The sequence below is a fragment of the Bos grunniens genome, chromosome 8, assembly GCF_055505025.1.
Source record: "Bos grunniens cultivar Pamir isolate PY7600 chromosome 8, Bosgru_T2T1.0, whole genome shotgun sequence".
NCBI classification, from domain to species: Eukaryota; Metazoa; Chordata; class Mammalia; order Artiodactyla; family Bovidae; genus Bos; species Bos grunniens.
The window spans coordinates 62,473,908-62,498,274 of NC_141172.1; the positions used below are offsets into that span (position 1 = coordinate 62,473,908).

The 24,367-nt window shown below is 42.7% G+C and overlaps 1 long non-coding RNA gene across 1 annotated transcript in view; it reads right to left on the bottom strand.

The window, feature by feature from the left end:
- The window catches only part of LOC147367232 (uncharacterized), a 71,411-nt gene extending 48,834 nt beyond the window's left edge, over nt 1–22,577 (bottom strand). The window contains exon 1 of the long non-coding RNA XR_015169955.1: nt 22,505–22,577. This is a non-coding gene — a long non-coding RNA (uncharacterized LOC147367232). The remainder of the gene's footprint in view (nt 1–22,504) is intronic.
- Nucleotides 22,578–24,367: the final 1,790 nt, after the last annotated feature.

The following is a 24,367-nucleotide window of genomic DNA, read 5'->3' on the forward strand; positions in this document are numbered from 1 at the left end:
TGCCTTCTGCCCCACACAACTGAGTCTCTGCAGATCAAAACACCATTTTTCTAAAGCAAGAATCTTATGATTCCTTAGGGTATCTTCCCAGGTCCTGTAGGATCCAGCCCCTCCTGATACCCCAAACACTTCTCTGCCCTTTCACTTGCCCTGGCCCATTTCAGGCCCCTAAATGGTCTATGATAGATGCCCCAGTGACGGTGCCAAGGGGTGGCTGTGGGTGGGGGCGGTGGATTAGCTCTTCCATATAGAAGTGGACCTGTGAAGCTCAAACCCATGTTTACGCAGGGGTCAACTGTATTCCCATTGCCTGGTATGTATGTATGTGTTAGTCGTTCAGTCATGGCCAACTCTTTGTGACCCCATGGACTGCAGCCCACCAGGCTTCTCTGCCCATGAGATTTTCCAGACAAAGATACTGGAGTGGGTTGCCATTTCCTTTTCCAGGGGACCTTCCCTACCCAGGGATCGAACCCGGGTCTCCTGCACTGCAGTCAGATTCTTTACCAACTGAGCTACAAGGGAAACCTAGGATAGTATAGATGACTCTCAATAAATAATTAATGAATGAGTGAATGAATGAACGACTCGCCCAGAGAATCTAGAATTTGGTGGTAGAATGATGACAATGGAAAGAGTCTTCATCTGCTCCTCCAAAGCCACTCCCAAATCCTTGATCCAAGTAAAAGCAGGGTGCTGTTGGTACAGGACACTGCCATGTTCCCCAGATCACCCTTTCAAAATGCTGCCCCCCCCCAACCAGGCCCCACAATGGCATTTCCTCTGCCTGTATCGCTCCTCCCCTACTTTAAGATCTTCCTGCCACCATCCTTCTTCCAAATGACATTTTCGCACATCCTGCCGGTCCCCCTGCTCTCTCTTCTCTCACAGCATCTGGTCCTTTTCTTCAGCGAACTCATCACATTTGTAATTACACCTGTATCTTGTACTTACTTCCTTAATGCCTGACTTCTATCTTGCTATACAGTTGACCCTTGAACATGAGGCTGGGGGCATTTAGGGGAGCCCATTCCCTCTGGGGTCGAACATCAGTGTATAACTTTACTGTCAGCTCTTGAGTTCCATATCCTCAGATTCAACTGTCCATTGATTGTGTAGTTGTGTAGTATTTATAGAAAAAAACTCACATAGAAGTGGACCTATGAAGCTCAAACCCATGTTATGCAGGGGTAAATTGTATTCCCGTTGCCTAGTATAGTGCCAGTAAATAGCTGACTTGATAAACAGCTGATGAATCAGTGAATGAATGAATAACTTGCCCAGAGAATCTAGAGTTTAGTAGTAAAATGATGACAATGGGAAGGCAAATGGCTGCAAATAATGCTGTGGAACTAGGCCTTGGCACCAACTCTGTGGGTACAAATCCTGCCCTTGAAACATGGGTCTCTGGGAGGGCAAAGTCTCTGAGCCCCAGGAGAAGAGTATCTCAAGAAAGACAGGAAAGTCCCCTGTGTTGAAATGTTTCTGAGAGGTGCAGGGAGGAAGTAAAGGTCTGAGACATGTCTGTTGAGTCTGCCAGGGGAGGTCATGGTGACCTTGAGAACAGTTTCAAAGGATTAAGGAGTTGGGAACTAGACTGCAGGGGAGTTAGCAGGAAGTGAGGAAATGGGGGCTTGACTTAATGACTGTTTCTAGACACTAGAGCAGGAATGGCAAAAGAGATGCTATTAGCTATTTCTTGCCATACAGGATCACATCAAAAAAATTTCTGAATAATAAAAATGATTCATCTACTGGATGGCTAGCAAAATATGATGCCTCAACTCCTTTCTCTCAGAAAAGTACGACGTCAGAGTTGAAGCGATCTCAAAGGCCAGAGGTTCCAACACAACCCTCTTATTTGGTAGACAAGTGTCTGAGACCTAGAGAGGGGCGGGCACTTGCTAAAAGTCACACAGCAGACGAGGAGCACAGCCAGATTTTAAACCCAGGCTTCTATAGGCCCAGCTTGAGGTTCTTTTTCATACTTTATGTCTTTCTTTCCTCTGTCCTTTCCAAACAAGCTTTATTGGCTCCAGGAAATAGGGAAGATAGTTATTTTTAGTTTATTCAAAATGAATAAAATGGGTAATTTTTTTTTCCCATATATCAGATCCAAAGTATGTCTTATGTAAGAGCTAAATGGGATGAGAAATGGTTCCACAGCAAGAACAAAGATTGCTTTGAATATTAAAAGTTCCAGAGTGAACTCCAAATGGGCCCAAATGACTGGGACCAGCTTTCCTAGCCTAGCTGACTGCAGAAAGTTGTGTGTGTGTATGTGTATGTGTGTGTGAGCGGGTTGGGGGAGCAGGTAACAGGCTCCATCTGTGGGGTGTGATTGCCTAAGGACCACAAACCTCCTCAATACTTCTTTATTATGATAATTATTTTTAAATATTTTTAGATTCACAGCATAGCTGAGAGCAAGGTACAGAGATATTTCCCTTTTACCCCTGCCCGTACACAGGCACAGCCTCCCTCCCTGTCAGCACCTCGCACCAGAGTTAAGCAGTTGGCCCTGAACAACATAGGTTTGAACTACATGGGTCCACTTACGTGTGGATATTTTTCAATAAAAATACTATAGTACTATAGGATTGCCAGATGTAGAACCACCATAACAGAGGAATCTCGGATGTGGAGAGCTGACCATAAGTTATCCTCTGATTTTCAACTGTGCAGACATCAGCGCCCTTAAACCTGGTGTTGTTCAAGGGTCATCTGTATGTTTGTTGTAATGGGAGAACCTTCCCTGACACATCACTATCACCCAGAGTCCATAGGTTCATAGGTTCGTAGGTTCAGGGTTCATGGTATTGTACCTTCTAAGGGTTTTGACGAACGTATAGTGATGTGACCCTGAACCTCCTCCATGCTTCTTTATTATTATTATGGTGAAATACACATAAAATTTGCCATCCTGACTAACCATTTTTAAGCAGTATTCACACTGTTGTACAAACATCACTACATTCATCTCCAAAACTCTTCTCGTCTTGCAAAACTGAAACTCTGTACCCATCAAATGCTTGCCCTCCATCACCCGCAGCCCCTAGCGACCCCTTCTGCTTCCTGTCTCTGGGACTTCCACACTCACTCTTCGTCACAGAAGTGGAATCCTGCAGTATTTGGCCCTTTGTAACTGGCTTCTTTCACTTTCAGTCCCTCGCTGCCTGTGCCCCGATTCCACCACTAGGAAGCCCCGCTTCTGGCAGAGGATCTGATTCTCTGCTGAAGAGGGGCACATGCCCTGAGAATAAAACACTTCAGGTGTTACTGGCAATTTTTCTTTAATGCCCATCAGTGGATGATTTCTTGAGAGCAGATTTTGAAGGGGGTTGGGGTGACCCTGGTTGAAAGCACTGGGTGAGTAAGAGAGAGAGGGAGAGACATTAACAACAGGAAAAAAAATCCTGTCTGAAAAAACAATGTTGTTGGGATGATAATAAGTGAAGTTGTGTAATTGGTTTTATATCGTAGCCACCCCCCAAATTTATGTCTCAGGGTCTATTGACCTTCTGTCCTTTTCTGACTTAATCCCTTGCAGCATCATGGCTGAGGCAACCCCTAACGACTGCTAGTGATAATCACAATAATAGCTTTGTGTTTGCCTTGCAGTCTACAATTTAATTTAGTACATGTTTTTAAATTACAGTTGATTTACAATGTTGTATTAGTTTCAGGTGTACAACAAAGTGATTCAGTTATATATATATAAATATATTCGTTTTCAGATTCTTTTCCATTGTTAGTTATTACAAGATATTGAATATATTTCCTTGTGCTCTACATGAGTACATGCTCAGTTGCTTCAGTCATATCCGACTCTGCAATCCTCTGGACTGAAGCCTGCCAGGCTCCTCTGTCCATAGGATTCTCCAGGGAAGAATACTGGAGTGAGTTGCCATGCCCTCCTCCAGGGGATCTTTCCAATCCAGGGATCAAACCTGCATTTCCTGCGTCTCCTGCATTGCAGGTAGATTTCTTTATTACTGAGACCCTGGGAAGCCTGTGCTATACAGCAGGTCCTTGCTGTTTATCTTTTTTTTTTTTTTTAATTTCTATCCATTTAGTTGATCAGAATGACAACACTGTGAAGTATTTAGAATAGGACTTATTATCTTTATTTTTCAGGGCTGTTTTGACCTTCTCTACTTGTTAGTAGAACTGGACCAAGAACCCAAGTCTTTAGTCCAGGGCTCTTCTCAGGGCTCCAAATTTCACTGGCATTAATTAACTTAAAATATCTAAGGATAACATTTACTTGCAAATGTATGGTCCTCTCCTCACCTCTCATACTCAGCCTTCCACTTGATCTCAGACCCAGTCCTTCTCCAAGAATGACGCATTACCATCCAGATGCTCAGATTAGAAATCCAGGAGTTGTCCTTGACATTTCCCTCTCTCTTGCTCCGTAATCAATCTTCAATTAAGTCCTGTGGTTTTCAGTTCCTAAATACATTTTCAGTATACCTATTTCTCTGCCTGTGTCTAGGCCTCTCTCTCTCACTTGGGAGTTGACCCTTTGTATGGTTAGGCTGTTCTTTCTACTCATCTGTTCCTCTGTGATTTCTTGAGAAATGTGGATTTGAACAATGTTAATCAGGTCTCTGTGTTACAGGATTTCTCTTCAGTATGCTAATCATGGTCACAGCGACTCTTCAAGATGAGGGATCAAGCATTTTGCAAGCCCCAAACCTAGTCATTCTGGACTCTTGCAGTCCATTCTCCAAACTAAAGCCAAAGTGATTTCTAACTGCCAACCTGACCACGTCTCCTGCCCTCCCCACACCTCTCCTGCCCCCCTGGCCTTTCTGCTTCTCTGCCATGGGTAGGACACAAAACAGTGCCCCACGATGACACTTCTCCAGGATCCAGCTCCAGCTCCAGCAGCCCTCACTGCTGACACCCACAGCTGCCTCTTCTGGGGAGCCACCTACCAAGGAGCCCTCCACAAGCATCTTGTAGCCATGATCTGACTGGGTGAGTGGGTCCACAAAAGGCCGCCCACCCTCACCTCAAGGAGAGAAGCTCTGCTATGCAATTTATGGTTCCAAGCCAGCCATGGATCAAGAGCCAGTTAGACTTTACCCACCAGTACCTCCTCACTCTTGTTATGCTTCCCTCACTCTCCGTAGGTTTTTCCTGACAATTACTCCCTGGATACTTCCTTTTGTTAGGCTCCATCCCTGAGTAGCTCTCTCTAAGACACCTGCCACCTCTCAGCTACCAGACAGGTCCTCGCACAGTATACTTCACTCTCTTGCCTCATTCTCTCATAACGCAGGTCTGTCCCTCCCATGGTGCTGCCAATTTCATCAGAGACCACGTGCGTTTCTGTCCACAACTCCATCCCTGATGCCTGGGGGGGGTCTCAGGATTGGCTAGATGAAGTTAGAAAGCACCATAGATACCCAGAATGCAAATGAAAAATATTCATAAAATATGGCAGGCAGCAAAGTAACATCTAGAACATATTAAAAACTTTTGGTAACAAGGAGAGGCAAATGTCTTAATACAAAAAGGAACATGACCAAACAATTTATGCACACAAATGGAGATGATTGTTACATCTATGGGAAAGTAACTTAATCAGAAAATAGCAAGTTAAAACAATGGTTGACAGAACAATTTTTTGACTATTGATTACCCAAGGTTGATTCTTAAAAGAATATCATGCTGGAGGGGAGGAGAAGCCAGGCACTCTCATATATGCTGGTGGGAAGATAAGGTGGTTCCATGTTAGAGCATAGCTTCCTAGGGCAGAAAGTTTGTCTTATTCTCTGTTGTATTTCCAGGGCCCAGAACCATGCTTGGCATTGGGCACCAAATTAATATTTGTTGAACAAACAGAGGCAATTTGGCAGTATCTATCAAGAATCTTGATATTAGGACAGCCTGGCGTGCTGCGATTCATGGGGTCGCAAAGAGTAGGACACGACGGAGCGACTGAACTGAACTGAGCTGAACTGATCAAGAATCTTAAGTTTTTCATACCCTTTGCTGTATTAATTTTACTTCAAAAAGAGACCTTTGAAGAGTAGGATAAAGATAGAGTAAGTCCCCTACATACAAACAAGTCCCATTCTGAGAGTGTGTTTGTAAGTCCAATTTGTTCAAAAGTTAACCTAGGTACTCGATTAACACAGACAGTTATACGGTACTATACTATACTGTGGGGCTTCCCTCATGGCTCAGAGGTTAAAACGTCTGCCTGGAATTCAGGAGACCCGGGTTCGATCCCTGGGTCGGGAAGGTCCCCTGGAGAAGGAAATGGCAACCCACTCCAGTACTCTTGCCTGGAGAATCCCATGGAGGGAGGAGCCTGGTAGGCTACAGTCCATGGGGTCACAAAGAGTTGGACACGACTGAGCGACTTCACTTTCACTTTCTTTCACTTTCATACTGTACTGTAGTAGATTTATAATACTTTTCACACAACACAAAACAAAAAACCAAACACAAAAAATAAAGAAAACATTTAAATCTTATCGTACAGCATCTTGAGATACTGTATAGTATCCCAGTACAACAACTGGGCATGGTTGCAACTTGGAAAATTTGCAGTTTGAAGTCTCTTATGTAAGGGACTGGCTTCCCAGGTGGCACTCGTGGTAAGGAATCCGTCTGCCTTTGCAGGAGATGCCAGAGCTGTGGGTTTGATCCCTGGATCAGGAAGATCCCCTGGAATAGGAAATGGCAACCCACTCCAATATTCTTGCCTGGAAAATCCCATGGACAGAGGAGCCTGGTGGGCTATAGTCCATGGGCTTGCAAAGAGTCGGACATGATTGAGCTTGCACCCACAAGTAAGGGACTTAACTATATTTGTATCAGGACATTTTGCACATTCACTTATAGAATTAGAAGACTGGAAACAGCCTGATTGTCCACAGACAGATGACTAGTTAAATTAATTATGGCACATTCACACTGACCAATCTGGTATAAATTATAAAAATGACATATTTGAAGGATATTGTGTATATAGGATTAAGCTACTGATAAATGCTAAGTGAAAAAAGAAAATAAAACTCATACAGTGTAGCTTCAATTTTTGTAAGAAAAAAAACTGAGTTATTAATGGTGGGTTACAGTCATTTTTATTTCTTTGTTTTTCTCCTTATTTTCCAAAATTTTAACAATGAATATGTACAGCTTTTATAGTCAGGAAAAAAAAAGAACTTTGAAAAAGAAAGCGTGGTTAATAACAAAATTCTGGGCAGCCGGGAAAAGTAGGAGTTACTGGTAATCTTATTTTTTCCCATTAATACTTCATAACGATCATTTTACGGTGGGTTAGGGAACATAGTCCCTGATTGAATTAGTTTGGTTTTATTTAGACAACAATGAGAAGTAAATTATGTGCTGTTGGAGTCACTTGGTATTGTTTTCATGTTCTTAGTGTATATTTTTCCATGACCTAGAGAATCTTAAAATATTGGCTCTACTTTTTAAAAGAATTTCACAACTCATTTGACTGGAATTGATTTCTCCTGTGGCTCCTGGGGTCTGTAAAAGGCATCAGGATGCGACACGTCGTTGACCTTTATTCTTTGCCTTGGCCAGAGAATTTCCCTATGGCTGGCTCAAGGTTTTCAAGAGGAAGGCAATTAAATGACCTAGCACAATTGCCTGGATTCTCGACCCAGACCTTATCTTGATTAGGAGGAAGTAGATAGCTAGTTGTTCCAAATTTAGAGCACAGAAAAGAGCCAGATGTTTGAGACTATCACATGGAGGAAGAATTAACCCTTTAGGGCATTTGTCCTACTCACCACTTCTCAGATTATCTGCTAGCGCCCATCTTGACACAAAGCAAAGGAGTTTTAACTTCCATTTTCCCTTTCCCAGGATATCTTTCCTGGATTCTAAATTCATGGTACGGCTTGTGGGATCTTAGTTTCTTGATCAGGGATTGAGCCTGGGCTTTCACAAAGAAAGGGCTTTCCTAGTGGCTCAGAAAAATCTGCCTGCCAGTGCAGGAGATGTGGCTTTGGTACCTGGGTCAAGAAGATCCCTTGGAGAAGGAATTTGCAGCACCCTCCAGTATTCTTGTCTGGGAAATCCCATGGAGAGAGAAGCCTGGTGGGCTACTGTCCGTGGAGTCGCAGAGTCAAACACGACTTAGCAACTAAATGACAACATCCAAGCACAGAGTCTAAACACTGGGCTGCCAGGGAATTCCCCTGTTGGCTTATGTTAAACCTTCATCAAGTCCTGAGTTCAGAGCCTGGTAGTCAAGGCTCTTTACTACCTGGCTCCTGCCTCCGTCTCCTACCATTCATCCTCACTACAGTGAGAGCGCAGAATTTAAGAGAACAAACTTCAGGGACTAGACCCAGATTTGGCCCCTAGGGTAGTGGGGAGACAGACATGAAGCAGAGAGTACATTCTTCTGACAGAGGGTCTAGGTTTGAAGACCAACTACACCTCTTACTAGCTGTGTGATCTTGGGCAAGTTATTTCACCCCTCTTTGCCTTAGTCATTTCCTCTGTTAAAGGAGAATAACAATAATAATATTAATATTAATAATATCATACTTCATGCCTTTGCTCACTTGTTCCTTTTGTCAATAAATCTTCCCCCCATTCTCTGCCATTTGAAGCCTTTCAAGATGCATCTTAAATGGCATCAACCTTGTAAAGCCTTCCTGATCCCCAAATTATGACCTCATCATTGTCTCTAGTGCTCTGCACAAGCTCTCTGACTCTAGCCTTTACACTTCAATCAGACCTGATCAGATAGAAACGTCTCCCAGTGGACTGCAAGCCCCTTGAAGGCAAGTATATGCTTGACCCATTTCCATGTCTCTGTGACAGCACAGGGCCAGGTGCACTGTCGATGTTTAAGAAGTGTTTGTGGTTGAATGAGTGAATGAATGAATGAATGAAGGGGCACCTGACATCATAGGAGAAACTGCTGCATTGACAGGGAGATGAAGTAGAAGGATGCTTCCTTCCTGTAACAGTATTTTATCTGCTCTGCAGATAGTTGGATCCCTCCTACTAATTAATTTATGGACAAGGATAAGTTTATATAATCATTGGAAACTTGGAGAAAGTGCATGTTCGCAGCAGTATCTGCCTGAGAAAGCTCTCCTGAGTGTGGCTTTCAAGTTGCTAACATTATCAGGAGCATCCTGAAAGGGTTAAGACCCTTGTCCTGGTGCTGGTCTTATGCTGTTCCATTCTCTTTTCACTTTGTGAGAGAGACTATTTAAATGGAAGTGGAGTTGCTCATGCTGATATTGCAACAGAAATAATTGGGTATACAACCACATGTGCTTTGGGGACTGGGATACAGAAATTTAATTATTTAATTCTAGTTTCCTCACTTATTTGTTGGGTGACCTAGGGATGACTCTTTCTCCTTTCTGGACCTAGTAGTGATTGTAGGAGGCAAGAGTTAGGGTGGTGAGACAGATTATTACTCTCTAAGGTTTCTTCCCCTGAGAAGGCAATGGCAACCCACTCCAGTGCTCTTGCCTGGAAAATCCCATGGACAGAGGAGCCTGGTAGGCTGCAGTCCATGGGGTCGCACAGAGTCGGACACGACTGAAGCGACTTAGCAGCAGCAGCAGCAAGGTTTCTTCCCCAGCTCTGATAAGCCATATCTGTAACTTACATGATCAAGTTGACCAAAAGCCCATGACACTGAGTTGCTGGAAAGTGATGTGAAGTTCTGGAGAGAATCCCAGTCCTTGTGAGTTCATGGCCAAAAGCTCAGAAATGCTCTGAAACCACAAATGGCGAAATCCACCCACTGGTAGTTAAGCACAGACTCACTCAAATATGTAAACTAAATGCAGAGTTTCTTGAGTTGCTGGGAGGATGCATGGCTAGATATAACCTGGTAGTGGATGTTTGGGTTGACTCATCATAATGAGGGAGAGCTTCTCTGGATCGTAAAGTGAGGAAGCGTATCTCTGGTGAGTCCACCCTGGCCATCAGAATGTAAAAATCCCTTAAGGGAGTCTTATTCAGGCACCAGGTATTAATGACACCCTAAAGGAGTTCTTTTTAAAAAAAATTTTTTTTCAAAATATTTACTTTACAATATTGTGTTGGTTTCTGCCATACAGCTTTAAAAAAAAGAATGCATTTGAGTCAGTCCTAATGAGGTGGATGAACTTAGAGCCTGTTGTACAGAGTAAAGTAAGTCAGAAAGAGAAAGACAAAATATTGTATATTAACGCATGTGTATGGAATCTAGAGGGCTTCCCAGGTGGCGCCAGTGGTAAAGAATCCACTTGGCAATGCATAAAACATAGAGACGTGGGTTCGATCCCTAGGTTGGGAAGATTCTCTGGAGAAGGGAATGGCAACCCATTCTAGTGTTCTTGCCTGAAGAAGCCTATGGACAGAGGAACCTGGCAAGTTACAGTCCATGGGGTTGCAAAGAGTCGGACATGCCTAACGTGACTTAGCATGAGCACAAGCACGTGGAATCTAGAAAGATGGTACCAATGAACCTATTTGCAGGGCAGCAGTGGAGATGCAGACCCAGAGAACAGACTTGTGAACACAGTGTGGGAGGGAAGGTGAGACAAACTGGAAACATACATTACCATGCGCAAAATAGCCAATGGGAATTTGCTATGTGACAAAGTTCTTCTAACTCACTGTTACAGAGGCAACAACAGGGTCAGTAGAGAACTGAGCCCACTCAGTAGTGAATTGCAACATTTACTTTTTAAGCACATGAGATATAGTTCACATACCATAAAATTTGCCCTTCAAAGTGTATAGTTCAATGGTTTTTAGTATATTCACAAAGTTATGCAACCATCAACACTAATTCCAGAACATTTCATCACCCCAAAGAATACGTTAGCAGTCACACACCATTCATCTCTCACCTTAGTCCCCAGCAACCACTAACCTGCTTTCAGTCTTTATGGATTTACTTATTCTGGACTTTTCATTAAAAAAGAATCTTACAACATGTGGCCTCTCAGGTCTGACTGCTTTCATTTTAGCATAATGTTTTAAGGTTCATCTACGTTGCCTGGAGAATCCCAGGGACAGGGGAGCCTGGTGGGCTGCCGTCTATGGGGTCGCACAGAGTCGGACACGACTGAAGTGACTTAGCAGTAGCACCTTGACTGTATACTTTTTGAACAAGTAAAATTTACATATGCGTATCAACTTCTAGCTAGCACAGAGGCAAAACTGTAGTGTGAGTTTGGTGAGATCACCAGCTCATCTTTGTAGACCTAATGAAGAACAAGGCTAGCTAGGTTCTCCTTACTTCATTATTCCAGTTCCATTTTTTGCCTTTTTAAAAGATTTATATATATCTTTAAAATTAAGTCAAGTTAATGAATTTTTTGTTTCATCTTTGCTGGCAGGTTTAATTTTTTTTTCCCAACCCAGGATTATTTAAATGTACATGTATTTTCTTGTCATAGTTTTATGGCTTTATTTTTCCATTTATAACTTTAATTTATCTGGAATTTGTGAATGATGTGAGGTAGGCATCTAATTTTAAGTGTTCCTGTGTGGTTAGCAAGTTGCACCACCAGACATCTTTTTCTCATTGATTTGGAAACAATAGCATTAGCATCTACTACTTTTTATATACAGTTGAGATTATTTCAGAACTTTATTTTCTGCACTAATCTGTCTTTTCTTAAGCTGCTAGCATACTGTTAAATCTTTTGCCCTTTTATAATACAATTTAATAATTGTTTGGATGTGTTTATATTATCACTCATTTTAAAAACATGCCTTGTTATTATCATATGTTTATTTTTCTAATTTAGCCTTATTTGTTAAAATGACATACTTATTTTGTATGATGTGTATTACTATGCTATTAAAAATTTTAAACTCTGACTCAGAGAACAATAGAAACAAGCAGCAGTGTGACATATTACAGATGAAGTTAGTAGAGCATGTACAGGCCTTACGTTGATGGTAAGGACAGAAGGACCAAGGAAGCACTAAATATTCATGAGGTCTGAGACATCAGATATATGTGACAGCTATAATAGAGCTACTATATGAGAGCCACCTTGGTGATGACTGAGCAGAGAACTGGAAGGTTCGGGTCTCTGGAGTCCTAGAATCACTTCTCCACCAGCCAGGTCTGCTCCCTCCAACTTAGGCGAGTGTCAAAGACGTTTCTGTTTTGTTTAGGCCAATGATTACATAAAATTGAACATAACCCTCATTAATATCACCTCTAACTTCATTTTTGTATTTGGTTGGCTGGATTAGAATTTGCAGAACAGAGTTAATAACACCTCTGGTTACTTATGTGAATGGAACAGATCATTAAGAATCCCAATGACTTTGATTTTATAGAATACATTTGTCACCTTAAGACAATATTCTGCTTCTTAAGATAATGATGATTGATGATGATGGAATAGTGAATTTTCTCAAGTGTTTTTTGTCACCTATCAAAAATTTTTGTGATATTTCTGCTTTGCCTTACTGGTATGATGAATTAGACTAATATGTTTTCCTAAAGTTGAAACATTTATGCAATTTCAATTTTTTTATCTCCTCTGTTCTCTTCTATATGCAGAAACTCCATTGCAGCTATTGGTTCTCCAATTTTTCTTTCACCATTTTTTCTCTCTTTAACTATTTCTTTTGCATTCTGGGAGAACTGTCCATGTGTGTCTTCTGATTTCTTACTCCTTAAAGTGTGGTCTAGGGACCAGCAGTATCAGCATCACTTGAGATTTCTTAGAAATGCAAATTCTTGGGTCCCATCCCAGACTTACTGAATCAGAATCTGCATTTTAATAAGACTCCTAGGTGATTTGTGTGGTGCCATAAAATTGCTCTTGCCAAGTTTCAGACTTTCCCCCTTATTACCGTAGTTTGTTATTGGAGTAGTGTAAATTTGGAAGAAGTTCAATGCAAGGCTTTAGGTCACTTTTTGGGACTAGAAGCCACGGGCTCTTTGTGGCAGGATATGGGGAAGCTTGGGCTTCCCAGGTGTCTCAGTAGTCAAGAATCCGTCTGCAATGCAGGAGACATAGGTTTGATCCTTGGGTTGGGAAGAGCCCCTGGAGAAGGGAATGGCAGCCCACTCCGGTATTCTTGCTTGGAGAATTCCATGGATAGAGGAGCTACAGTCCATGGGCTTGCAAAAAGTCAGATACTACTGAGAGACTAACACACACACACACAAACAGATACACACATGAGCAAGGGCAGTCAGTTACTGTGTGTGATGACATGAAATAAAGACATCTCAAAGGTCATCAAAATCAGGCATCATTAGCCCAACAAGAAAGGATCCTTGTGTTGCATTTCTGAAGAGCAGTGTGTATCCTCCAGAGGGCTTTGCCCACATAGTTCTTCAACAAATTCATAAGTGCCAACTGGTATCCACATGAAAACCTCTTGTCCTGAGCTGACAGAAGGGGGAAGGGTTTCTGAGAGACTGGTTTTGTGTCAGGCATGAATTTCCCTCTTTCCTTGGTGAGTAAAAGAGACTTCTATGATCACTGATGTTCTCTGGGGCTCCAGTATTATGTCTCAGGGCTGCCTGGGAGGAGGCAGGGAAATCACAGACCTAAATTGTATGAGTAGTAGCATGTGGAAAAGATTTCCCTTAAATTTTTTAAGGAAAAATTTAATTCAATAATACCCAGTTCTCCTCAGTCATGGCAGAATTGGCAGGGAAAGTCTTGGTAAGGCACCAACGCTGCTGAAATGATTCTAAAGAGAACAAGAATCTTTAGGACAAGTTGGCTCATTCTTTTTTTTTTTTTGGCTCATTCTTTACTGCTATCAAACCCTTTATTCCCTGGAGATTGTTGAAACAATACAAGTGCATAACTCTCATTGTGGAATTAACAAACATCCTACTTTTCTTAATGGTTTAGTGAAGTTGTTGTCTCAACAGGAAATTCTGGGCATTGTCACACATTCTTCTTGTTTATTATTAGTAATAATAACTTTGCATCATAAGTGGGCTCTAACCTTATAAGGCTTTTCCACACAAAGTAGGTCATTTGGTCTTTCCTGAGAGTCTGTGGAGATAGGAGGATCAGCAGGCATTAATATACCCATTTCTTTAGTAGAAAAAGGAACGAAGTTGTCCAAGAAATTAAAGGATTTTCTTAAGGGCATGGTGTACAGTAAATGGCAACCTTAGACCTCAGACTTGTTTCTTGGCTTCAGGGAAGATCTCTAAATCATATATAGCCAAGTGTCTTTGATCCATAAGCTTCCCTGTCTACTCAGTGATTACTGCTTTTTTGCAGTGCCGTACATATACAAAACATTGAGCATAATCTCCATCCATGTGTAAAGCTCACTCTCTGCAATTTTATGCTGAAATGCCACATGTAACTTTAGTGAATTTACAATCTTCAGATTAGATTTGCATGGTTAGACATCTCCAGTTCTCTGTACACTGTTTAGATTTCCCTACTTATGACAGACCTTTATTAAACTTCTGCTAAAGATCTACTCCAGCCCAAAGAGGGTGAGATTCATTACAAACCAACAGGAACTATTTATAAGTTATTTTTTAAATTTCCTAAATTTGATTCATCTCAACTGATGGGGAAGAGTGAAGTCATCTTTTTTCTGCTCTTTTATAAACTAAACTTCTATTTCTCATTGCTCCCTTAAAGAACTCACCGAATTTCCTAGTGTTCTTTTTATTCTCCCTTCATATGTTCTCTTCCCTTTCTTCACTTCACTGCTTTCACAGTTTTTATCCTTAATGAGACCCAGCTCAAAAATTACCAGTCTAGGTGATAAGAAAGTCTTAAAGAAGGGCTACTTAAATAGAGCAAGAATGAGCTGTAATAGCTGATACTTTTAAAGGACAGTAGGTACTCAAAACTTGCCTCATTGGTTTATCTTGGATTCTGTTCCTTTATGTCTCCCAGGTTAGCCATTTTAGTATAGAGCTCTTTATCAACATCTTTTATAATTTTGTCCAGGGCCAGGCCACCTTGGGGGGGTTCAACAATTTCTTTGGTATTAGGGCATTTTTTTTCCAGCTCCTTCACAATCAGGAAATTAATACTCAATAGTTCTCAACCTTGGCTGTAAATAAGAATCACTTAGGGAGCTTTAAAAATTACTGATGGGAAATTTTCATGGCCTTAAGTGTTTTGCTGAGTACTAAGCTGTACATGCACAGAGCAAGGCTCTGAGAGACATGGCAGGAAACAGTTACTGGAGGGTTATGAGCTCAACAGAGATTTAAGTAGTCTCACAGTGCTGATGGATACTGGATTTCTGTCTAGCCATTTTAGAGAGACATCACTGAATGCTCTGGATATTTAGTTGAGACCCCAGAAAGGCTGTGCCTTTCTGTCTTTAAAATAATGTCAACTGCCTGCCAGAAAAAAATGAGACTCTTTTAAAGGAGATAGCAATCTAGACTTTTAACATCGTATCTACAATGTCCAGCAACACAAAAATGACTGGAAACATGAAGAAGCCAGGAAATGTATACCAAACTAAAAGAAAGAACAGTTAGTAAATACAGGTCCAGAGATGATGAGAAGATGGAATTAATAGATAAGAATTTAAAAATAGCTATTATCAATATGCTCAGAAAAGGAAGAGATGGACAAAATGAATAAACAGCTGGAGAAATCTCACCAGAGAAATGGAAACAAATAAAAAACTCAATAGAAACTCTAGAACTAAAAAATACAAGATCAGAAATTTTAAAACTCACTAGATTGGATAACAACAAATTGTACACTGCAGGAGGAATAAAGACCAGTGGAAAAGGTATATAAATATATGGACACACTGAAAGACTCTCTTCTCAGTACTTCAGCCCGACGATTGAGGTCATCATCAACTGTCAGAAGTCACATTATTAGTATGCACCCTTGATATGATGTGATGACAGTGATACTTTATCTCTGTGGTCTTCTTTCTCAGAATTTATAATCCAAATCTAATTTTGATAAAAAACATAAGGCAAATCCCAACTGAGGACACCCTATAAAATACCTAACACTTCTCAATGCTGACGAAGTTATCAAGAACAAGGGAAATCTGAGAAACCGTCGCAGCCAAGAGGGGACTGGTAGAAGACATGCTGACTAGATGTAATGTGGCATTGTGAGTGAACTTCTGGGACTGAAAAAGGACATTAGACAAAAACTAAGGAAACCTGAATAAGAATAACATGCTTACAGTGGTTGACTAAGTGTAGCAAATGTTAAGTGTGAATAATAAGGGAAACTGGTGCAGGATATATAAGAGCTCTCTTAGCTACCTTTACAATTGTTTTCTGTAAATCTAAAAGTGTTCTAAAATAAAAAGTTTATTCAAAAAACTAAACTGACAATAACAAGTGCTAGCGAAGATGTGGAACAACTGGAATTCTCATCCATTGCTGGAATACATGTAAAATCTGCACAGTTTGGAAAACAGTTTGGAAGTTTCTTACAAAGTTAAACCTCTACTTACAGTATAACCCAGCAACATCTCTTCTAGGTATTTAACCAAGAGAAACAAAAATGTATGTCCCCACAAAGACTTGCTTGTGAATGTTTATAGAGGCTTTATTCAGAATTACCACAAACTAGATATGACCAAAATGTCTATTGACTGCTGAATGGAGAAATAAATTGTACACATCCATACAATGGAATGCTTAGTCACATCCAGCTCTTTGTGATACCATGGGCTGTAGCCACAGGCTCCTCTGTCCATGAGATTTCCTAGGCAAGATAACTGGAGTGGATTTCCATTTCCACCTTTTCCAGTGGATCTTCCCAAACCAGGGGGATGATCCTGCATCTCCTGCATTGACAGGCGGATTCTATACCTCTGAGCCACCTGGCAGGGAGTGGATTGTTATGCTGATGGGAGTGTTAAGCTGGAAGTGGACCAGTGCAGGTATTACTGTGGGGCAGGGGGAATTATTTTTCCATAACAATTTTGAAAATGCTTCTGTCTTCAGTTAGCTGGTACCACACATAGAACACGGTCACACACACACAGCAAGGTCCCACTGGATTCTGCATCCTGACCTTCATCCTGATTTTGTCCTCTTGGTAACTTCAGGAAGACTAAAAGGAGAGACAGTTGGACATGCTTATGTGTTGAGCACGTGCCCTGCACTCTGCTGGAACTTCACTTCTTGTTTCTACTTCGGGGTTAACACTGTAACTGCATAATTTTTCTGTTAGCCATTTTTCTTCTTTTGAAGTTGACAGGCAACCCATTAACATTTTTAGGGTGAAAAAACACTTCTCTTAAAACTTTATCCAATATTAATAAAACTGTATAAAGAAAACTGAAATGATAAATCACAGCAGTTATTCCATGGCTGCTCTTTTTCTGATATGTATATCAGAACACACGGCCATGTTTCCGAGAGGTCTCATTAATAGCTAGGACTTTGCCTAGCCATTTCATCTAGGGTGCATCAATAAATTAAAGTATAGACCTAGACGCTTCCAGTTGAAAAGAACTTTAGAGGTGACTAGCCCAGTCCTCTCATATAGTGCCTGAACAGCTGCTAAGCAGTACCCAGTCTCTGCTTGTACATGTCCCCAAACGGAGCCTTAGAAGACAACCAGCACACCTGTGAGCAGTTCCAACAGCAAGATTTTCCTGGTGTGAAGCCACACCTGCTTCTCTGTAACTTTTAGAGAGCAGGAGATCCCTTTTTCTGTTTGCTGTCCTTGAACCTTTTTCTGCAACAAGTTAAACATCTCCAGTTAACTTAAAACATTCCTCCTATGATCTGGATTTTTCTGCACTCACCAGCTCATGTTCTCTTTCCCTCATCAGTCCTAGTCCATTTCCATCCACATCAACACAACTCATCTGAACCAATGTCACCTGAGCACCTTCTCAGTGCCAGGAGTCACTAGGCTTAGTGCTGTGGGGAAGACAGGAGCAAGTCAGCCTCGGTCTTGTAAGAGAGAGAGGGCTTGTCTGTAAATGCCGAAGAAAATGGGCTGTGATACAGGACAGGAGAGAGGAGGGACAGTCTCCTATTTCCCCCAGATCTCCCAGGTTCTCATCTTTCAGTGCAGCATGTTGGCTAAAATACATGACTATACAATCTCAGGGCATGATTAGAGTAGAAAAATTGAAAGTGTCAGTCAGTCATGTCCGACTCTTTGTGACCCCGTGGACTCTAGCCTGCCAGGCTCCTCTGTCCGTGAGATTCTCCAGGCAAGAATACTGGAGTGGGTAGCCATTCCCTTCTCCAGGGGATCTTCCCGACCCAAGGATTGAACCAGGGTCTCCTGCATTGCAGGCAGATTCTTTGCCATCTGAGCCACTAAGGAAACCCTGATTAGAGTAGGCTAGTCATCAAATGTTTGATGAATGCATGTCAGTTGACTAAGTCTCTGTGTTCCAAATTCCTGGGAGAGAGTGTGATTGGCTCAGCTTGGGTGTAAGGTCCACCTGGCTCCATCACCTCTTGCAGCATCTCACAAGAGGCTGCATCTGCTGGTATGAAAAGCCACAGTTTTTGAACTAGAAACAAGGAAAGCTCCATGAGGAGTATTAATGACATTGGGGAGGAAATGGTAGGCATCTTAGAGATATATCATAGATGTAATCTTCATGATATGTAATACCCATAGGTATACATAAGCAATATAAAATATCCATAAACATCAATCCTGGAAGATGGGCATTTTCTCCATCTGGGAGAAACAGATTTAGAGAGGTGAAGTGACTTTGCCAAAGTTAGTGGTGGTTAATGGCAAACTTGTAGTTTGGATTCAAGACTGCCACATTGACTTCCTGCATTTCCTCAGCAATTCTTTCTGGAATTCATTTAGTCACTCACTCATCTATTCTTATATTCATTCAACTAAAATTTCTCCAGCAACAACCACATGTCTGGCATTACGTGAGGGTGTGGGATGCAGTAATTAACCACATAGACATGTCTAGAAGGACACTTGTCAAGAGCATAAGAGAGGATTCCTGCCCTGCTCAAACATACAGTTTTACTGGAGATGAGACATACCATACGAACACCACAGGTTCAGGCAATGTTGCATGAAATGACTCTAGGAGTGACCGACATTGGGAGGGCTAGATGTCAGAGTAGAGGGAGATACCTGCAGGCTGGCATGATTGAAAACGCCTCCTGGAGGCAGAACTTTGATTAGGTGTTTGAGGATAGAGAAAGAAGGAAGAATTCCAACAGGCAGAAATTTACACTGAATTCTGTCTTCTGGGTATTGCTTGTTTATATCCACTTCTCTCTGTTCCCCACTGTGCCCTCCCCTGGTCCATGTCACCAGCTCCCCTCACTTAGACACAGCAAAAGCCTCCCCAGCAGAACTGCCACCACCTTGCCTCATTGTCCACAAATTCAGTAAAAAGTTCAATCGCCAGAAACTTCAAACATCAAAAAGGAGAGGGAACAATGCAAGAGCCACAAGATAGTAACCATTTTTACTCAATAGATAATAACATTTCACTATATTTGCTTCAATTCTGTCTTTTACGGAATTATAAGAATATAATTTCAGCTAAATTCCTACACTATCCCTTAACCCTCCCTCCATCCATATATGTTAAGGCGCTTTAGTTGTGTCCAACTTTTTGCGACCCTGTGAACTGTAGCCTGCCAGGTTCCTCTGTCCATGGGATTCGCCAGGCAAGAATACTGGAGTGGGTTGCTATTCCCTCCTCCAGGGGATCTTCCCAACCTAGGGATCAAACCTTCATCTTTTACTTCTTTTGCATTGGCAGGTGGGTTCTTTATAACTGAGAAGCCCAACCTTCCCTCCAGAGAGTAAATAATATCCTAATTTGTTGTGATAGATTCTCACATGTATTTTCATATCTTTTTCTACTTATGATCCACAAACCACAAGGTATTACGTTCATATCCTTTTGCAAGTTGCATATTTTTCCCCACTGCTCTTTATATTTTCAGCTTTGTCCTTGATACATGGAGACCCAGTTCATTCATTTAGTTTTTGGGTAGTATTCCAGCAATAAGCAAATTGCAGTTGGCAGAGTTGTTTGTCCACAAATACCTGGATAAGTTATTTCTACTTCTTTTACTAAGACAAACTGTGCTTCAGTGAATATCCTCACATATGTCTCTTTGGGTAGGAACCAAAGAATTGGTTAAGAATACCCCGACCTTCAACTTTACTAGGTATTGCCTAATGGTTCTTTAAATTGATGGTGCAGGTTATATGTTTATATCCCATTGTATCAGAGTATGGGAGTTCCAATGGCTTCACAACCTCAGAGAGGCTTGGTATTGTCAATCTTTTTTCTTTTTAATCTGAGACCCTCTTCCCATGGCAGTCAGAGGGATCTTTCCAAAGTCATGCCTGACCGTGTGTCTTCCTGCTTATAATCCCGCCAATCCTCCCCCGCTTCTCTCTCTGTGTACCACCCAGAGTCTTGCTCTGCAAAAGCTCGTCCATGCCCACTTCTCCAGGGTCACCTCTCTATCCTCTCCTACTCCAAAACTCATGAGTGCACACACAAACCCATGCATGTATACACACATATATACACCCACACACATTCATGGGCTACTGTCCAATCAAACCAAACCATGTTTGTTCATGTCCCCTAAACTTCTCTTGTCTTTGGGCCTTGGTTCAAGGTACTGCCTCTGCCTGGAATATTCTCTTTTTCTTCTTCAGAGGGCTGATTTCTACCAGATCTCAGCTTGATGTCTCATCCTTTGGGAGGTCTTTGCAAGCCTCCCAGGTGGACTTGGATGCCTTTCCTCACGTTCCCCCAACACCCTTGACTTCTGGCATCTCAGTTCTCAGAGCACTGTCTTATAGCTGCCTGTCACTTTTCTGCCCCACTAGTCTGCAGACTCTTTGATAGCAGAGCCTGTGTAGAGCTTCTCACAGGAGCGTGCTCTGTACCCAACCTACTTATTGAATGGATTTGTTAAATAATCCATGGCTGGAGCAGAGATGGCAAAAAGGGGAGCAGCTGGAAATCAGACTGGGAAATCATGCCCACCACCTTCACTACCCCATTTTCCAGGAAAGAAAACCGAGACTCAGCAGGTGACTGACGTCTCTAGAGTCATGCATTTAATAAGTGACAGAGCATCTTTGATTCCCTGTCTCCTGACTCTGTGTCTGGACTCTCTCTGCTGCCCCTCAGCTGCAACTAATGGGAATGAGCCAACAGAGCGGGAAGGAAGGCTGAGCTGGAGAGGGAGGCCTCGGGATCTAGGACACAGGTGGAGGGCTTGGCCCAGCAGCTACGACCCTGGATCCTCTGAGCCAGAGAGGAAGGAAGACCATTGGGCCAAATTTCTAGATCAGATACTTGTTCAGACCGTCCTGGGAGACTTGGATGGGCCAGCCCTTCTCTGGGGAGGAGCAGACTTATGGAAAGTAACTCAGCATCTCCCTCAGCACCCAGCCCACCCGAGTGGCCTCTTCCTGCTGCACCAGGAGAATGATTTCTCAAGGCCCCCTCTGGTAAGAGGGAGACCAGAGCCAAGCACAGCTGGGAAGAAACAGGAGCCTAACACAAACAGGCAGAAGCTGGCCCAGGGCCAAGGGCCCAAATGGAGAATCCATGGGTCCGGTTCAGAGACTCCGTTTAGTTATCAGGCATCTAGAGGAGCTCACACGTGCCAGGGCAAGTGGACATTAGTGAAACAGGGACAATAACACCCATGTCTCATGTGATGATGGTGGGATTAAGTAAAATGAAATATGTAAAGGGATTAGGATAATTCTCAGCACGTAATGTTACCCAACCAACTGTAGTTATTTTTTTTACAGGGTTATTGGGAGGAGTCTACAGGATCATATGGTGGACAGACCTGTAAAACTGTATGAGTGTTGGTGAGCAGTCCTTTTTTTTTGTCAGGAACTTGATAAATGAATGTGGACAATGTGAAACATCTAGTGGACAGAGAAAAGGGGTGTGGACTCAAGTGACCTCCATTCCTTTGGTTTCTTCACCTGACGAGTGCATCAGAGACAATGTGAGTTGGTTCTGGGAACTGCTTAGAGATGGCACAGTCTAATCCTCTAGCTTCTCATGAGTCCTGGTGGAAGCAACCTGACCCGGGCTGCACACAGCACATCACCAACTCAGATCCAACACTGCTCCCTCGGCACCCTCGGTTCAGCCCCAGCTCAGGACGTGTCTCTTTCTGCCAGGTCAGCGGTGGGCCTTTCTTCCATAGTTGTCCATGCCCACCCCCGAAGTCAGTGGGTCTCCTGCCAGCTCTGAGCAACTCTGTCTCCAAGAGCTCCCTGCTTTGATCACTCTCTTCCTATCTTCCCACATAGGGCAGTTGAAAGTAACTGAAAGCCACTTCCAGCTCTGTTTTCCCTACAGAGGTCTCCTGCCCTGGGCCTCTCTTGGAGAGGTCGGGGGCAGGTCAGTGGTGTGTATACACCTGCTGCCTCCCCAAATTTCCTTTAGCACTGGGCAAGTGTGAGCATTTCCCTTCCCCTCAGACAGCATCCCCTCCCTCCTTCCCTCCCTCCCCCCTTCCCTCCCTCCTTTCTTCTTAAAATGACACCCCCATCCATACCCACCATGCCGTTAAGCTTACCTGGCAAGAACATTTCTGAAGGACCCTGAGTCTGTGTTCTTGTTGCACAGGTGGGGTTTCTTTACTGAAAAACAATTGCCAGAGAAAGCAGATAATGAAATGTCAGGCTTGCTAAGAGCTCATTTAACCCCAAGGACAGGCTGACGTCCAGAAGGCAGATTGAGTAACTGAGCTTACATCTTACTAAATCATTTGGATTTTAGTTTCTGGGTAAAAAGTTATCAGTCTGTGGCCACTACAGTTACTTTGCAGACATGGATCATTCTTATGGCTTCTGGAAGGAAAGCCCCCCCACCAACATCCCTGCATCCCATTTCCCAAAGCAAGGAGCACCAGGCCTCACTCATCCTTCCAGCCAGGAGAGCTGAGAGGACAGTGTAGGACATGCTTAGAGAAATGGAAGGAGGAAACTAATAGTGTTTCTCAAGGACTGGGCTTCCCAGGTGGCGCTAGTGGTACAGAATCCATGTGCCAATGCAGGAGATGCAAGAGACTTGGGCTCGATCCCTGGGTCAGGAAGATCCCCTGGAGAAGGAAATGGCAACCCACTCCAGTATTATTGCCTGGAAAATTCCATGGACAGAGGACCCTGGCGGGCTGTAGTCTGTAGGGTTGCAGAGTCGGACACGACTGGGGACACACGCCTAACTGCTTGTACAGGTGTGGTCTTAGGCTTTCACATACACAAGCACACCTGGGAGGTAGGTATCTCAGGTTCAGTTCCAGACCACCGCAATAAAGAGAATACTGAAATAAAGCACATCACACAAATCTTTTGGTTTCCCAGTGCATATAAAATTTATGTTTACGCTACACTATAGTCTAATAAGTGTACAACAGCATTATGTCTTTTTTAAAAAGTATGTACTTTAATTAAAAATACATTATTGCTTAAAAATGGTAGGAGAAGAGGGAGACAGAGGATGAGATGGTTGTATAACATCACTGATTCAAATGGACATGAACTTGGGCAAACTCCAGGAGATAGTGAGGGACAGGGAGGCCTGGCATGCTGCAGTCCACAGGGTCACAAAGAGGTGGACATGACTTAGCAACTGAAGAACAAAAACTGGTGACCATTATTTGAATCTTCAGAGAGTTATAGTAGTAACATCAAAGATCACTGATCACCATAATAAACATAATCATGATGAAAAGTTTTGAAATATTGTAAGAATTACTAAAAATGTGATACAAGACACTAAATGAATAAATGATGGAAAATGGTGCCAACAGACTTGCTCAGTGTTGAAGAGTTGCCACAAAACTTCACTTTGTTAAAAAGAAAAAAAGTGATGCCTGAGAAGTACAACAAAGTGAAGTGCAATAAAAAGAGGTCTGCCTGTAATACAGGGGCTTCCCAGGTGGCGCCAGTGGTAAAGAACCCACCTGCCAATGCAGGAGATATAAGAGACATGGGTTTGATTCCTGGGTTGGGAATATCCCCTGGAGGAGGCCATGGCAACCGACTCCAGTATTCTTGCCTGGAGAATCCCATGGACAGAGGAGCCTGGCGGGCTACAGTCGATGGGGGTCTCAAAGAGTCGGACACGACTGAAGCGACAGCATGCACATGCATGCATGCACCTGTAATATGTGTGTATGCATTTGCATACAACAGCCCAGGGACAGATCCTGGGCTCTCCCTGATCCCCAGAGGAAGAAAAGGAAGCTCAGCTGCTTGATAGCAAGAGTAATGGAGATTGGATCTGAATGTTCAATTCAGTCTTCTCTGAGATCTTTCCACCCAGCCTTTCTGCACACTGATGACATCCAGAAAAGGTTGGTGCTGCCTTTTCAGAGCTGGAATGACAACATTAAAGGCCCCTGGAGCTGGTCTGACCACCTGGGGCTTTCTGATCT